The following is a 14883-nucleotide window of genomic DNA, read 5'->3' on the forward strand; positions in this document are numbered from 1 at the left end:
GGGCCGGGCGGTGGTGGCGCACGCCTTTAATCCCAGCACTCGGGAGGCAGAGGCAGGCGGATCTCTGTGAGTTCGAGACCAGCCTGGTCTACAATAGCTAGTTCCAGGACAGGCTCCAAAGCCACAGAGAAACCCTGTCTCGAAAAACCAAAAAAAAAAAAAAAAAAGATGCATATTTTTTTCAGGAAAAAAAAAACACTTTAGGATATCATAGCTTACCCATTTTAAATAAATAAAAACTTTTTGGTTCAGAAAAGTTATTGAAAATTCTAGGTTTGTTTTTTACCTTAAAAGCAAGGGAATTCAGCATGGGAGGAAGACATCTTGGAGCTAACACTGAATTCTTGAGGATTAAAGTCTTCTTGTAGCTTTAAGAGAGAGTTTCTGGCCTAGATGATAAAGAGGTGTGTTTATGCATACTGTGATGTCAAGGAAGTTATCAGTTGTAAAGTGACATTTGGCAGCTCTAACTCACTTACTTAAAACAGATGTTCATTCTCTCGGACTTCTAAGAGAGAGAAATCTTAGGAACACACCATTTTCACTCCGTGGTGTGTCTTGTTTCCTCTCTTCTGGAAGGGAAGCTTAATCCCAGTGCAGCTTTGTGAGAAAGGATGGAGGGAATCAGGAGGTTGTTTTTCTGGCAGTTTTCAACCTCCCCCACTCAAGGGCATCTGTAATTTTCTTTTCCTAGGGACAGGCAGCTTGCAGCTGCCCACAAGCAATTCATGCGAAACTCAGGTAGGAAATATTTAATGTGGGAAGCAGATTAAAAGGGAAGGAGTGATAAGTGCAGATTCCATTAAATGTCTCATTGGAATGGAATCCTCAATACTTCCCATACAACTTTTCTTTTCTTTTAATTTACTTTATAAAATTTAGCTCTAGGGACTATTCAGGTAGTTTTTCTTTTTTATTATTAATTTTTTAAATCATATTAACATAGTTTAGACTTCTATAGATTCGAATTAAAAGAATTTGGGATAGGAGAAAATTTTCTGCTTTAGACTTTATGCCATTTTAAAATTCAAATAAAATAAATAAATAAGGTAATAGCTGTACTTCCAAAGAACTTAGGCCCCAAATAATTTCCCTCAATTGTTATTCATGAAGAAACTGGACCTTTTGACCAGTCCTGTGTTTTCATCCAGACTCAATCAATAGGCATTTGATGGTAGTGAATCGGTGTGCAAATCACCAATAAAACTGTGGGAAAGTAAAGGAGGAAATCATCTACATCGAGTGTATTCATAGACAGGAAGAAATCGGGAATTCTTGTTCTGTGTTGAACAGAATTGTACTGGCAGCAGTCAAGAGCACTCTCTGGATGGGCCATTAAAATAAAGTATTTTAGACTACGTACGCCCTGTCTAACCCCGTATCTACTCACGACTAAACTTTGTAGAATCAAATTTGGTTGCAGCTCCTCATATGGGTGTGGACATAATCTGATTCAGTGCTGTGTTTGCAGCCTCTGAAATGTGCACTTGTGTCTTTGGTAACAAGGAGGATTTCAGTAGAGGGTATTCAAGAATCAAAATAAAAACTGCAACTTTTAGGGCAAAGCTAGCTTCTGGTGCTCAAATTTATTCTGTCTCTAGTACAACATAATCATTTTTAGAAAAGAAGAGTGAGTAATTTAAACTAATTTTCTGGTGCTTAGTGCATATGTATCAATAGGTTATGTGTGAATTATAAGTATCCATCTGTTAAAGTTGCCTTCATGTTATTAACTCAAATTGGACAGATTTTCCTTCTAAAACCTTTTTTGATATTAACTGTGTTTAGAGTCTTTTAGACTTTCCAATAACAAAGGAAAGAAAAGAGAAGAATGTAAAGATGTTTCAGAAGGAAAATAAAATATTGGGGGCTGTCCTTGTAACTCTTTTCATAGGCTTCTAAAACTGATTGAAGTAGTTTGAAATCAGTCCTGAATATTGTGGATGCTCTTCTTTTTATGGCGTATGGGAATAAAAATATTTCAGGGAGGAGGTTCGAGAGACGACTCAGTGGTTAAAAGCATTGGCTGCTCTTCCATAGGTCCTGAGTTCAATTCCCAGCAACCACATAGTGGCTCACAACCATTTGTAATGAGATCTTGTGCCCACTTCTGGCTTACAGGCATACGTGCAGGCAGAACACTATATGCATCAATACATCTTTTAAAAAATGTTCCTAGACCTAGATTGAGGGGGGAGGAACTTCGACTTCCCACAGGGCAGGGAACCCTTACTGCTCTCTGGACAGGAGAGGGAGGGGGAGTGGAGGATGGAGGGGGGTTATTGGGAGGCAGGGAGGAGGCGGGAATTTTTAATAAAAAAAAAGAAAAAATGTTTCAAGAAGTGAGTTTGATAATTAAGTGAGATAGTATATATAACATGCTTTTCACTGCTGTTTACTGTTTTATTGTAAGAATATTCAGACATCATAAAAACACATTCTCTTTTCACCTTTAGGTTATGAGTAGGAGACAGGGCAGTCTGTTTAATATGTTTCTTTTTCAGATATATGAACATATGTTGATATTACTGTATGTAGCAGCATTTTTATTCACAGTCATACTTCTCATTTCCAACATAATTGCAAATTTCTGGTATTGCTAAATTCATGAAATAAAATCAGAAGTCATTAGAACCTTTATGTGCCTTTTCTCGAATTTGAACAGTATTTCTGGAAGAAAGGACATTTCTAAAATGTTTTCAGGAGAATTCCAAATTTAGGTGTGTTTTAGAGAGGGAACCTCCAGCTGGCGACAGATGGGGAAGGTGACTGAGCCCCACATTGGAGCACTGGACTGAGCTCCCAAGGTCCCGATGAGGAGCAGAAGGAGCGAGAACATGAGGGAGAAAGTCAGGAACGAGAGGGGTGCGTTCACTCATGGAGACGGTGGGACAGAACTAATGGGAGATCACCAACTCCAGTTGGAATGGGACTGATGGATCATGCGACCAAACCCGTCTCTCTGAGTGTGGCCAACAGCGGGGGCTGACTGAGAAGCAAAGGACAATGGCTCTGGGCTCTGATTGTTCTTCATGGACGGGCTCTGTGGGAGCCTTCTCAGCTTGGTCGATCACCTTCCTGGACCTGGGGGGAGTTGGGAGGACCTTGGTCTTAGCATAGAGTGGGGAACCCTGATGGCTCCTTGGCCTTGAGAGGGAGGGAGGGGAGGTATGGGTGGAGGGGAGGGGAGGGAAGGGGGAGAAGGAGGGGAGGGAAGGGGGAGGAGGAGGGGAGGGAGGGGGGAGGAGGAGGGAAGGAGATCGAAATATCTACAAAAAAAATAAAAAAATAAATAAAATAAAAAAAATATTAAAAAAAAGAACAATAATTGGGGAGTTCATAGGCTATAGGGGAGAATCAACTATTGTGGTGTTGCTAAATGGACATTTTGTGGAACTCCTCTGTCAATATAGTCATTCCTGTGCCTTTGTACGACCATTAAAAGGCTTGTCAACCAGTAATTGGTGGAATTGAGGCTAATACGATGAATCTTATGAGTAAGGTTGGGTCACTGAGTTTAATTAAAATTTTATCATACTACTGGGATATTTGGAAGGATGATTAGCAAAATAAAAATAAGAATAAATGTTAATAAATTCTAAAAAAAAAAAAGAAGTGGAAACCCTATGGTGTAAGGTTTTACAACTCAAAATACACTATTAAACATATTAAACCTGTTAAGAAAGCTTGCAAGCAATGAAGCCTGCTTTTGTTTAACCTAAATAATGTTTGCAGCCTATTAACCTCCTACTGAATGCTTTTGAGAGAAAGATTAAACTATTTGCCCCATAGGAAAAAAAATGAAAAGATCATGAACATAAAATCGTAAGTTCATGGATTAGTTCCTAGACCCTGTTGTATGGTTGTTTCATGTTTTTATTATTATTACTATTATTTTCTTTATTTGGCTTGTTTTAATTATATCTCAGTGTGCTTATTCAAAACAAGAAATGAACATTTTATGTTCAAAAGCCCACAGTAAAACTGAATAACTGATGAACTTGTAAGTGTGATGCAGCTGCTGCATCCCTCCCTTTTCTCTGACGAAAGGGAAGATATTTGCAGAGGTTTCCAATGGCATAGAATCCCTAGGGGATGGTATGGAAAATTTGTTATTGAGAAGAAATGCTTCTGACTGAGGATGAACTACGATAAAATGTTTTACTCTTTGATGGATTCCCTTTCCAGTGAGGATACTTCTAGGGACTGCTCTGCCTCATAGGAATCTATCCCAAGTAGTAGACTGAGCTCCCTATTTTGTCATTTTTTTTTTTTTTTGGTTTTTCGAGACAGGGTTTCCCTGTAGTTTCTAGAGCCTGTCCTGGAACTAGCTCTTGTAGACCAGGCTGGCCTCGAACTCAGAGATCCGCTTGCCTCTGCCTCCCGAGTGCTGGGATTAAAGGCGTGCGCCACCACCGCCCGGCTCCTATTTTGTCATTTTATAGTCAGATTGGTATGTCCTCTCTTAATAGGCTATTTTTATTTTTATCTGTTCAACCAATTGTTATGGCATGGCAATCAGGTATGACATCCTTCACAAAGGATGTCTAATACAGCATTTGACTCTGTACAGGAGATACACTGTTGATAGAATCCAATCACACATTTCCTTTGATTCACATCCTCTGGTCACTGAAATTCTGATTCCAGTGTTGAGATTTATAAAGCAGGCTTTCAAAATATGCAAAATAAAGAAATAAGGAGAAATAAGAGACACGGTAGATAAGTAGAGGATGTTATAGAACATCCTCTTCATATCTGCATTTAAATGTAAAAGACTGAATGAGAAAGAAAATGGAAATAGAGGTTCCATATGCCACGGTGAACAATTTTCATGTAGGATCTTTGCCATTCCTTGTGAACCATCTTCTTATCACTGCAATGTATCACTCCAAGCCAAGCTAGTCTTGACTTTGTGCAGAGCAGGGTGACAGGCACTTGTTTTATTGCTTCCTAGCTTTTTAGATCCCATAGTTTCTTGATTTGTTTTCCCATGGTGGACAGTGGCTCATCAATGGCTTGCTAATATCAAAGTATATTTTCCTTCATTATTTCAAACCTGACAAAAAGAAACTAAGCTTAAACAGTAACTTCCAGAAATCCGAACTGCCTCCTTTAGGATGTGCAGTGATTTGGACACTGAACTGAGATTCAGAACAGATATTGATTCTCAGGGCATGCAAATGTGTTAGTCTAAATCAGATAGGAATGGGAAGACTGTGAAAGCCTGGCTGGCATAAGCCAACCATCTCAAAGCATCCTCCAACCTCCTCAGACATTATTTAAATAACATTGGTAATTAAAAGTATTTTTATCCATTCATTTAAAGTAAGATAAAGAGGTGTGCCAGAGTGGCATGACTTGGTTATTCTAATTTGAAATAATATTCAGTTTTAAAATAGACACTAACAGATCAACCTAGGTCAACTAGGAAAGAGGAAGTGTTCATTTTAAGAGCGAAATGAAACTAAATATGATATGGAAGATAGAGTGAGTGGCCGTAAACCACTGATGAAGCAAATTAAAATAATGGATATTGAATCTCAGGTATTTTCTGGCTAGATATAGGTTTTGGCCCAAGACCCTAAGGGATGCCAGGGTACCTCTTTAGTGCCTACTCAGTTTCATGGTAACCATGGAACCCCTTTCCCTGGCAGATATTTTATGAAGGGTATTTGCTGAGGGATACCACTGATGATTGTCTCTGGAGAATTAGAGTTTTCAGTTAAGGTATATGTATCCCACACAATTTCTGGGCCTGGTAAATATAAGTTCAATTCCCTTCCTCAATGTAGGCGAGCCACTAATCACCCATTAGTTCATTAGAGTTCCTATGAATCAGACTAAAGTAAGAATTCACCTAAAAAATCCTGGCACCTGCCTTTTTCATTCCGGACCTCCTCCATTTCTTTCTCATCATTACTCAGGATCAATCTCTCCGTAAGCCCTCTGTATAGGAAGTCTGTTTCAGGATCTGCTTATAACTTACTGGCTCAGGTAACTTGCTTTGCCAAATTTCAACTTGATTTTCTGTAAGATTCTTTACCCAGTGAGACATACCCAGCTTCATGGCCAATTTTGAACAATATATCAGTAAAGACAGTTGCTTTTGTGATTCTGAAACTTTGATCTATTATTCTTTGTATTAATGACAAGGTGTTGATATATCAAACCACTTTTTTTCCAGTTTATTTATTTTTTATTAAAAATTGCCATCTCCTCCCCTCCTCCTTCCCCTTCCCTCCCCTCCCCTCCACCCACACCCCCACTCCCTCCCTCTTGAGGCCAAACAGCCATCAGGGTTCTCTACATTATGTTGAGTCCAAGGTCCTCCCAACTCCCCCCAGGTCCAGGAAGGTGAGCAACCAAACTGACAAGGCTCACACAGAGCCCGTCCATGTCGTAGAGACCAAGCCCATCGCCATTGTCCTTGTGCAACCGCTTTGGAAAGCAGTGTGTAGGTTTCTCAGGAAATTTGGGATCCACCTACCCCAGGACCCAGCAATCCCACTCTTGGGAATTTACCCAAGAGATGCCCAATCATATTACAAAAGCATCTGTTCAACTATGTTTATAGCAGCATTATTTGTAATAGCCAGAACCTGGAAACAACCTAGATGCCCTTCAGTGGAAGAATGGTTGAAGAAAGTGTGGAATATATACATGCTAGAATACTACTCAGCGGTAAAAAACAATGACATCTTGAATTTTGCATGCAAATGGAGGGAAATAGAAAACACCATCCTGAGTGAGGTAACCCAGGCCCAAAAAGATGAACATGGGATGTACTCACTCATAATTGGGTTCTAGCAATAAATAAAGGACATCGAGCCTATAATTCGTAAAAATCAAACCACTTTTGAAAAGGAAAATGATTGTAATGGTTAATATAGATTGTCAACTTAACGTAATTATGGAGCACCTGGAGGATTATCTAAGATATGTCTGTAGTGGCCCTTCAAAGACAACTGCATCAGGAGAACTGAACTAATAAATGGATTGATTGTTTGCTGGATTCAAAATGTGATAGCATTATTGGGAGGTGATAAGAAGTATGATGGCTAGCTACTTGAAGGAAGAAGGTCACAAGGGGATTTCGTGTCTTTATCTTTTCTCTGCATCCTTGTTACCATGATGTGGACTGTACTGCTTATTCCTATCCATCTACCAGCCATGATGGACTGAAACCTCTGAGACCACATTGCTTTGTCTGATGATGCTCCTTGTTATGCAGAAGCTTTTCAGTTTCACAAGGTCCCATTGTCTAATTATTGATCTTAGTGCCTGTGTTGAAGGTGTTCTGTTCAGAAAGTTTATCCCTGTGCCAATGTGTTTAAGACTACTCCCCCACTTTCTTTTTTATTAGGTTCAGTGTATCTGGTTTTATGTTAAGGTTTCTAGTCCATTTGCTGTTGAGTTTTATTCATGGTGATAAGTATGGATCTATTGGGATTCTTCTATATGCAGCCACACAGTTTGATTAGCAGCACTTGCAGAAGATGGCGATTTTATTCCAGTATGTATTTCTGAATTCTCTATCAAGAATTAGGTGACTATAGGTGTGTGAATTTATGTTTGGGTCTTCTGTTCAATTCCATTGATCAGCATGTCTATTTTGTACCAATGCCATGCTGTTTCTTTATTTCTAATTTTTCATAGGTCTATCATACAGTATGAGATTGGAGATTGTGATACCTCCAGTAGTTCTTTTATTATTCATAATTACTACTCATCCTGTTTTGTTTTGTTTGTGTGCTGTTGGTTTTGTGTGTATATGTGTTTCCATATAAAGTTTAATATTGTTCCTTTAAGAAGATGTGAAGAATTTTGTTGGAATCTTGATGGAGATTGTGTTAAAACTATAGACTACTTTTGGGAGGATGGCCATATTTAGTATATTAATCCTACTGATACATGAGCATGGAAGATCTTTTTTATTTTCTGATATCTTCTTCAATTTATTACATCAGTGTCTTATAGTTTTGATCATACGGTCTTTCATTTACTTGAGTATAATTACCCCAACATGTTTTATGCTATTTGAGACTATTGTGAAGGCATTGTTTCCCTTACTTCTTTCTGTCAGTTTGTTATTTGTACATGAGAATACCAGTGATTTGTCAGTGTTAATTATGTATCCAGCTACTTTGCTGAAAGTGTTTATTATTTCTAGGAGTTTTCCAGGAGATGATATGTATTGTATCCTGTCATCTGCAAATAAAGATACTTTGATTTCTTACTTTACAATTTGTATCACCTTTACCTTCTTAGTTCTTTAGTTGCTCTTGCTAAGACTTCAAGAGCTATTTTGAGTAGGTATGGAGAGAATAAACCACCTTCTCTTGTTCCTTATTATAGTGGTGTTGCTTGAAGTTTCTATTAACGTTGGTATTGGCTATGGATTTACTATCTTTATTATGTTAAGAAATGTTCCTTGTATCTTCAGTGTCTCCAGGAATTTTATCCTGAAGGCATTGACTTTGTAAGTCATTTATGTCTTTTCACCAAAATGTCCAATGTCATGGGAACAGTTTCATTTTGCATCAGGAATTATTAAAATAAATATCATAATCTTAAATAATAGTTTATGTGTGTGTTTATGCAATCTCCATATATAAGAATGAGCTATGATTAAATGAAAATCCATTTTAATAAATTATTGTTGCTAATGTATGAGGTAAGTATAAGGGTGCTTTAAGCTGGTATAGAGATAATATCACTGAGGCCGTATTAATAATGAGGCATGTCTAGTCTAGTTTACTCATTCAGTTATTGAAAGGAAATAACCTCTTTTTGTTTCAGCCTTTGATATGTTATAACTTTTATCTCCTTTTATTATAGGTTCATACTTGAGTTCAAGCCTTTGATATGTTGCGATTGTTTATCTCCTCTAATTGTAGGTTCATACTTGAATTTTTTGAACCAAAATTGGAGTAATTCTGTTGTTTTAGTCTCTAGAGGATCAGAACTCATAGAAGTCACTCTCTCTCTCTGTCTCTCTGTCTCTGTCTCTTTCTCTATATATATACACATACATACATAAATATGTATGTATATGTATATATATGTGTGTGTGTGTCTGTGTGTGTCTGTTTCTGTGTATATGTATATGTATGTATGTATAAACATATATATGTGTGTGTAACAAAATATGACAGAAATACATATTCAATAGAATATGTGTTATGACTCCCGGCAGGAGGGTTCCCTACCTTTGGAACCAAAACTTCTAGGTCAGAAGAACTTAAGGAAAAAATTTCCTGGTCGGCCAATAGAGATGATAGTGGATGGAACTCTTCCCCTTTCCCACCCCTTGATTCCTGGACCCATGATCCTGGCTATAGGAGAAACTATTATATAATGTATACTGATTCAAAGCATATACTGCCTCCTAGGGAACCCTGCCACAACCCTCTAGACTGCTACCACATGATTGGTACTGTAATTGTGTCTTCAAAAAGCCATTCCATCTTTCTGTCAGCCCAGCTGCTTTAGGATTGTGGGAAATGTATTCAATGACCATTAGAGTGTTGTATTTCTCGAGCTTTGACATGAGTTCCTTGGTTCGAAGCAATATTTTGTGGAATACCATGACAGTGGTTAAGGTATTCTGTAATTTCGTATATGGTAACTTTTGAGGAAGCATTACATGTAGGAAAGGCAAATCCATGACCAGAATTACTGTCTACTCCAGACCTCAATTAAATCTAGAAGATTTCTGAGCATTTTGATGTATGGGTAGGCTTGAGAAACACATCCAAGGGAGGAATGGTTGTCTTCAGAATTCAAATAGGTACACAGGATGTTGTGCTTTTTCCTTTCTGGAGAGAGGGGCCAAACACAATAACTTATCCTTTACCTTAAAAGGAATATCTCTGAATGCTCCATATCATTGGACTTCTAAGAATTTCACTGAGGTAGAATGCCCTTGAACTTTGGTTGGGTTTATTTCCCATCCTTTAATTTGTATACATGTTACCAAGAAGTCCAAAGTGGTTGCTACCTCCTGATCATGTGGTAGAATGAGCACAATCTTGTCAATATAGTGATTCAATGAGATATTTTGTGGAAGAGACCGACAATCAGTATCCCTTCAAATTAAGTTATGGCAGAGGGATAGGTAGTTAATATATCCTTGATGGAAATAATAAAGGTATACTTCTGGCCTTGCCAACTGAAAGAATATTGGTTTTGGTGGTCCTTAAGCAAAGACACTGAGAAAAAAGCATTTACTAAATGAATAGCTGTATACCATGTGATAGGAGATGTCTTGATCTGCTCAAGTAAGGATACAACATCTGTTACAACAGCTGCAATTTCAGTTACTACTTGATTGACTTTTTCATCGTCTGTTGTCAATCTCCATGATCCATCTGTCTTCTGCTCTGGCTAGATAGCTGGGTTAAATGGAGGTATTATGGGAACCACCACCTCTGCATCTTTCAAGTCTTTGATGGTAGGACCCATTTCAGCAGTTCCTCTAGATGTGCCAAACTGTTCTTTGATTCACTATTTTCCCTGGCAGAGACAACTCCGAAGGCTTTTATTTGGTCTTTCCAACCATTAATAGTCCTCATGTCAGATCAGGGAACCAATATGTGAACTATACCAACTTCTAAATATATGTATCGCAATTATACATTCTGGAACTGGGGAAATAACCACAAAACGATTTCAGGGACACACTGTACCAAGTGTGAGTTAGATTTCAACCAAAACTCAGTTAATCCCCTGAACTCCATAAGCCCCTATTCTCACTCGAAGGCCTCCATATTTCTTGGAGTCGGCTGGAGTCACTGTCGTTTCAGAACCAGTACACCACAGACCACAGAAAGTCCTACTGCTTGCTTTCTCCCAGTGTACAATTCCCCTTGGAAAATGTCATAGGTCTCTCTGGAGAAGACTGAAAGTAAATCTCTTAGGTATTTTATCAGGGTTCTTCCCCAGGAGAACTGGGCCCATCCTTCATTTAATGGATTCCTGATCTGCAAACTGGCTCAGGTCTGGAAATTTCTTCAGAAATTGACATTCCCTTTTGCAAAACAAAAAGGATTTTTTTTCATTTGCCTGAGACTTTTTCTACTTATGTATATTAATAAAATATGGAAGTAGGCTTTTTACCTATTTCATGCCTGGAAAAACCAGGATTAATTAGCCTATACCAAAGGTCCTTAAGAGTCATGCCACCATAAAATTCACTTGGACTGTGCTGGTCATTACAAGTCAGGCCAAAATGGACATTGCTTTATCTAGGATTCCCATTATAATAATTGTTATAAACTTTGCCTTTGTCCGTTCGTTGCTGATAACTGGTCCCTGCTTTACTGGTGCCCAATTAAACCCATTGCATTTAATTCATCCAAATGAACAGCAGCATCTCCAATCCTTAGATCTTTCCCAAGAAAAGAGCAACAACAAATCTCTTTAATGGGCAGGTGCCCCTCTCCCCAGCTTGTGTCTTATAGAATTAGTGAAGGGCATTTCTTCTGGGCCTTCTCATTGTGGAGGATTAGGTTTTACACAGCTTACGCACTTCAGCCTTGCAAGTCACTGAGCCTTAAAATCCCTTCATTAACAGTAAGCCGAAGGATATCAGGCATCTCCAACTTATTTTCATTAGGCCATCTTTTGACAACTACTTCAGCAAACAATTCCAACTTTTGACACTATTAAGCTTCACAAGATTCAATATTAAATCTATGATATCAAATCAGAGGGCCCATATCAATAAACTTAACATGATTGAGTTTTATGATCTTTTCACTATTATTCCAAACTTTTAAATGTTTTTTTTAAAACAATCTCTTTTTTTATCTAATATACCCATCCCAGTTCCCCCTGCCTCTACTTCTCCCACTCCCACAACCTTCCCACCACCTCCACTCCCTTACCATTACTCAGAGAGGGTAAGACCTCCCATGGGGAGTTAACAAAGTCCGTCACATCACATTGAGATAGGACCAAGACCCTCTGCCTTGTGTCTAGGCTGAGCAAGTTATTCTTCCATAGGGAGTGGGCTCCAAAAAGTCAGTTCATGCACTAGGGATAAATTCGGCTCCCACTACTAATGATGGTCCACAAACAGCTAAAGTCACACAACTGCCACCCACATTCAGAGGACCTAGTTTTGTCCTAAGCAGGTTCCCCAGCTATCAGTCTGGAGTCAGCAAACTCCTACTAGCTCTGGCCAGCTGTTTCTGTGGGTATCCCCTTCTTGGTCTTGATGCCTTTGTCCATATTATTGCTCCTTCCTCTCTTCAAGTGGACTCTGTGAGTTCTGCCCAGTGCTTAGCTGTAGATCTCTGCATCTGCTTCCAACATTTACTGGATGAAGGTTCTATGATGACATTTAAGGCAGTCATCAATCTGGCTACAGAGGAAGGCCACTTCCGGCACCCTCTCCACTATTGCTTAGAGTCCTAGGGGTTATCATCCTTGTATTCCACAGCTTTAAAGTCTATTCCTACATACACTCCCCAGACTTCTGTTTGGAAGAATTAACAAAATCATAAAGCTCTTTAGCAGTGTGGTATTCCTCCTTGTTGACTGCACTTACTTATCTTTCCAGTAGGAAGCTGCTTAGCCTTAAGTCTCCATGTATGTGTAAAGACAACTACTGAAGGGCCCTGAGAGCATCAGCGTTGTCTTGCATGAACTCCTTCAGAGAAAGCCACTGCTGGAATGACACACAATGGGAAAAGAAGAATTAATTTCTTCAGTCAAGGGCAGAAAAGGCAGTATTTCAGGGTGTGGGATAGGAGTATATCTGCTGATGCTAAAGAGACTACTTCCTCAAATGAGATAAACCCTGAGAATCTGAGGAGTCAAAGTTCTCTGCCTCTGTGAAGACTTTCTCCATATCCCCATCTCAAGTTGCAGGATCCCATTCTTTCCAATTACTGCCCTCATTTCAATCTCTGAAACTCGCTGAGGCTGGGTCTTGAGATTTGCTGTCATTCAGGTAACCTTAAAATGTAGACTTTAGTTTGATTTTCAAAAACTTGAGCTCTGTGAATGCTGGAGAGAAGAGTCCTTTCTAGGGATTTCTTAGAAAACTTTAGACTACTTATGGGTATAAAACAAAATGAACAAGTACACATAAAATATTTTTAAAAAATTTAAATGTTTTAAAAGAAAAAATAAGAGAACAAGTGAGTGGCTAAATAAAACCAAGGTTATAATAAAAGAACCTAACTTGAAATGCCATAAATACATAGGAAATAAAATACGTTTTCTGTGTATTTAGATTGCCAAAAAAACTACAAATATTGACAATCATTGTGCTGCCAGCCTACAATCCCAGAAACTGTTACACATTCTTGGCCAATTACTTTAACATTACAAATTTCAGGCCAACCACAGCTACATAGTAAAATCTCGTCTCAGACAAATCAACAAACCCTAGGAATACTAGGTAATACACTTGCTATTTTAAATTTTCTGACAGACAAAATATAATTCCAAACCAAAATAATTTTCAACAAGTAAATCAAAAGTAAAATAATTTTAACAAATGCTTCTATTCATTAAAGAAGTGCATGAACATTGAATTTCGAGGTCATTCCTACAATAGGAAAACTCACAAAGATTTAAAAAAAAATGCAATTTATGAGCAACTTTCACCACATCCTAGATCTGTTGCTCCCAGAGGCAGAATCCTTGAAGCTTTCTACTGCTTCTTCTGCTGGAGGCTTGCACAGCAAATCAGTATCTGCTCATCATTCTTCTTTTTTTGAAAACTCTTTGATGTTCCTTAGTATCTTCCTGATATGGCCCGTGGGCAGAAGGTGAAGGTACTCTATAACATCAGTCCCCTACTTCACCCAACTTCATGTAGTCACAGCAGACTGGAGGCTTACTTTCATTGTGTAATTTTGTTCGATGTTCTTCTAGACATAATGCGATAACTGCATTTGTTTCCCCGTTTCACCAGAGAATAAATGCATTTCTTCTCTCATTTCCTGATACCCCATTGTCTCTCTCTCAGGTTGGTTCCCCATTCTGATTTGCTATGCCTGCTAGTTCACAGAGATTATCTATCATTACTTCAAAAGAAAGAGACAGATTTTTGCAAAATCTCTTACTCTCCATTTTTGCTTTTAATTTTTTCTATCACAGGTGACCTAAGCTCATATTCTCAAGATTAGAGGAGAGTTTCCTTTTCAGTTCCACAGGCTTCCCTTTTCAATATGGTATTGCCTTTGTTAAAAGCCCAGTGTCATCCTTTTCATCTAATCTGCTCCCCTTTCCTCTCTATCCTGATATTCTGAAATTCCTAAGTATATGAGCTACTGTGGGTTTCTGGCCTTTCATGGTTTTATGCCTTTGGAGGACTCTTTCAATCTGATACTCTGAAACTTCAATTCTGTGGACTCCTTTTGTGTTAGTTCTTTGAAGTGTGCTTCAGTCCATTGGTTCAGCTTTCTCTTTCTGTACTCTCTTAATCAGATATTAGCTTTCCTGAATTGATGGTGTAGTCTTTATGATTATGTTTTCCTCTCTAGCAGTATTTTTATCTATCTCTATGTGAGGTTCATCTGTGTTTATTCTGATTATCCCTCAATGAATTCATTCTTTTCCCTATACACAATATTTTTCATTTCTCATGGTTATTATTATCATTATCACTATTATTATTATCATTCCCCACTTTTACAAAAGATCTTTGTTCTGCTTCCATTTTTGTGGCCTTAAAAAAACTTCTTCTTAGATAACTATGATCAAGTATATTTGGCAAAGTTATTTTCTTTGCTCCCTGTACCAACTCATTCCCTCTGAGTTCCTTTTATTACTTGTTTGGGTCTCTGCTTTTCCATCCTGGTTGTCTATGAATATTTTAGGGTGAGATAATAGTATGCTGATTGCATCAACTGTGACTGAGCA

General features: G+C 38.3%; 1 protein-coding gene across 1 annotated transcript in view; it reads left to right on the top strand.

The window, feature by feature from the left end:
- Kcnip4 (potassium voltage-gated channel interacting protein 4) overlaps positions 1–14883 on the top strand; it is a 486636-nt gene that overhangs the window by 13189 nt on the left and 458564 nt on the right. The window lies entirely within an intron of this gene.

Source organism: Arvicola amphibius, chromosome 1 (genome assembly GCF_903992535.2).
Source record: "Arvicola amphibius chromosome 1, mArvAmp1.2, whole genome shotgun sequence".
Taxonomy (NCBI): domain Eukaryota; kingdom Metazoa; phylum Chordata; class Mammalia; order Rodentia; family Cricetidae; genus Arvicola; species Arvicola amphibius.